Genomic DNA, 3367 nt, shown 5'->3' with positions numbered 1-3367 from the left:
TCATATGTAAATCAAGTGGTTTAGAACAGCGGTTCTTAATTTTGGTTGCATATTAAAACCACCTGGGGAGCTTTTAAAAATCCTGGTGCTTAGGCCAATTAAATTAGAATCTCTGGGGTGTGACCTGGACAGCCATATTTTTTAAAGCTCCCCCAGATACTTGCAGCGTGCAGCGGAGTTTGAAAACCGCAGAATTATTTTAGCAATGATAATCTGCCTGTCCACGGGTCTCTGCGCCTTATTTTGGTGAACACAGTAAATGTGTGAAGGATTTAGTCATTTCATGGGTAGTATTCAGAAGGTGGGAGATGAAGGGAGATGCAAAAATTGGAACCTTGGGGAAAAGTTTTAAAAATTGTATGGTATCTAAGTGTTTTGGGAAAAATACTTAGTTTTGTTATATTTCTGATGAGAGTGGTTTTAACTTCCTGCGGAATAGACCGCCTACTGGGAATTCACATTTAAATGCAATGTTATTATTTTCATACCAAAAATGATATTATTTTTAACATGATCAGTCAAGAATTACAACTACATGTTATATTAACAAGACAAATAGGAAAAATCAGCTTAACTACTGAAATGTAAGATGTGGTTAGAGTTTCTCAGTTGGTGGTGTAAATTGCAAACATTCAAGCAAAATGTTGGTGGGAATGGAAGTCTCTGGTATTAAAACACCACCAGTTAAACACGTTCCATCGAAAGACAAACAAATGCATAAATGAACAACATATAAGGACTATCCAGATACATTTCTTGGCCAATATGGAAATTATGGTTTCATTAATTTTAATTTATTTTTTGTTTTTTCAAGATAGTGTTTCTCTGTGTAGCCTTGGTTGACCTGTAACTCTGTAGACCTGGCTGACCTCAGACTCATAGAAATTCACTTGCCTCTGCCTCCTAGTTCCCAACCTTTATGGTTTGGCATTTTAATCTTTTTGTGCCATAGAAAAGTTTGTACCAGGCATTCTTTGTGGAACTATCCTGAGATGTTGGAAAAGAAGCCTTAAGATGGACAGAAGCGAGTCCATAGAGACTGTGAAAACATGACATCCACACAGTACTCGCATTGAGGGGTCTTATAAATCTTGATAGCAAGAAAATGTTGCTTTCTTTTTTTAAAAAAACCATGAGTTGGCCAAGAGGAACTCCTCCTTTTCATAAAGATATTTATTAATTAGAAGCTGTAGAATTAATAACTGAGACAGAGGATGGAGCAGAAAAGAGAGAAATCAGGGAGAGTGGAGAGAAGGGAGGGATACATGCAAACAGAATGATATACTGAAGCAAAACACTAACATTTTCCCAAACTTGGCCAGTGGTACCTCAGAGGTAAATACCATTTGATTTTTGATAGATCCAACTATGTAACATTTCTGTACTTTTATATGTTGCGGCATCATCCTTAATTATTATAAACCTTTGAAAGCACGCTTCTTCCAAATTGAGTCCAATACTTGGTCACCAGCAAGTGATGTCTTAAGAGGAGGTGCAACTGTGAGGGTCTCATAGATTCCGGGCATCCACAGGGATCTCTCCTGTCTCTCAAACTGCTCTGTAGCACCTGTTTCATGGCTCATTAGTACAGTGCTTTGAGACTAGCTCTGTAGTGCTGCCTCCAATCACTCAGCACACATATTTTATTAACAGATGTAGATTTTGACCTTCTACTGTGCTAGGAATTGCCTTAAAAAGTTTAACTCGTGAATGTATGAATAGTTCTTTACAGTGAATTGTCTAAAAAAGGGGACTAATAATATGTGTTAGTGTTATGCTGTATCTAGGATGTGAATTGAGTGCACCTCAGATATCCATGTGTTAGAAACTTGGTCCTCGACTCGCAGCTGACCAGGCTCTGTCGGCTTCTCTCACAGCACCACAGATACTTGCTGTCACTGGCGCTATGTCCTACCCATACTCAGCACTGACCCCAGAGCAGAAGAAGTAACTGTCTGACATCATTTATTAAATTGTGTCTCCGGGAAAGGACATCCTGGCTGCAATGAGTCCACCGGAAGAATTGCCAAGTGGCGGCAGTACATTGGCACTGAGAACATGGAAGAGAATAGGCGCTTCTCCCGACAGATGCTACTGACTGCTGATGGCCCTGTGGATCCCTGTAATGAAGGTTGGGGTGATCCTCCTCCATGAAGCCCTCTACCAGAAGATGCATGGTGGATATCCCTTTCCCCAAGATATCAAGTCTAAGAGTGGTGTTATGGGCCTTAAAGTAGAAAAAGGGGCGGTGCCCTGGTAGAAACCAATGGAGAAACTGCCACCCAAGGACTGGATGGGCTGCCTGAATGCTGTGCCCAGTATAAGAAGGATGGAGTTGACTTTGCTAATGGCATTGTGTGCTAAAGATGGAAAACATACTCCTTCAGGCCTTGCCATCATGGAAAATGCTAGTATTCTGACCCATTATGCCAGCATCTGCCAGGAGAATGGCATTTCACCCATTGCAGGGCCTGAAATCCTCCCTGATGGAGACCATGGCTTATAGCGCTGTCAGAATGTAACTGAGAAGGCACTGGCTGCTCTTTCCAAGGCTCTTCGTGAGCACATTGATGAAGCCCAGGTCATGCTTGAACCCAGAAATTTTCTACTGAGGAGGACTGCCATGGTAACTGTCACAGCACTTCATCTAGTGTCCCCTGTTGTCACTGGAGTCACTTTCCTGTCTGGTGTGAGGAAGAGGCATCCATCAACCTTAGTGCTATCAACAAGTGCCCAGTGCTGAAGCCATGGGTCTTAACTTTGTCTTATGGCTAAGTGCTGCAGGCCTCTGCTCTGAAGGCTTGAGGTGGGAAGAAGGAGAACCTGAAGGCTGCCCAGGGGGTGTACATCAAGGGAGCCCTGGCCAATGGCCTCGCTTGTCAAGGAAATACTTCCCAAGTTGTCAGTCTGGAGCTAATGTCAGAGAATCTCTCTTCATCTCTAACCATGTCTATTAACGAGAGGTGATCTAAGGCTGCCCCTTCAACCGTCCAGGCCCTCGCCTACCCACTTGGTGTTGAAGAGGGGTCCTTCAGGCTCTTTCCTGCCACTCTTGCTGTCCTTGTGACTGGTGTGGTGTTGTCTGTGAATGCTAATTCTGCCGTCTCTTCCAGTCTACTGTCAGTAAAGAACTATATAAGGAGCGAGGAGAGAGAAACTTGGCTGTCAGTTATACGATGTTGAGAGGCAGTGAAACTTTTAATAGGAAGAGTTAGTGGAAAATTAAGTCATTGATGGTTACTACCCCTGGAAAGAATTTATACTGGTCTTGTAAAGTATTAGCTATTAACACTCAGAGCAGAATGGATAACTTCCTGTTCCTTGGCACTTGCACCATTTTCTTGAACATCTAGAACTACGACCTAAA

At 42.5% G+C, this 3367-nt stretch overlaps 1 pseudogene; it reads left to right on the top strand.

The window, feature by feature from the left end:
* Positions 1-1906: 1906 nt before the first annotated feature.
* LOC126498024 (fructose-bisphosphate aldolase A-like) lies at positions 1907-2957 on the top strand (annotated as a pseudogene).
* The last annotated feature ends 410 nt before the right edge of the window (positions 2958-3367 follow it).

Source organism: Alexandromys fortis, unplaced genomic scaffold (assembly GCF_014885135.2).
Source record: "Alexandromys fortis isolate MF-2015 unplaced genomic scaffold, M_Fortis_MF-2015_v1.1 scaffold_13, whole genome shotgun sequence".
In the NCBI taxonomy this organism is placed as follows: domain Eukaryota; kingdom Metazoa; phylum Chordata; class Mammalia; order Rodentia; family Cricetidae; genus Alexandromys; species Alexandromys fortis.
The sequence above is the reverse complement of the archived record's forward strand: the minus strand, read 5'-3'. Positions and strand labels throughout refer to the sequence as shown.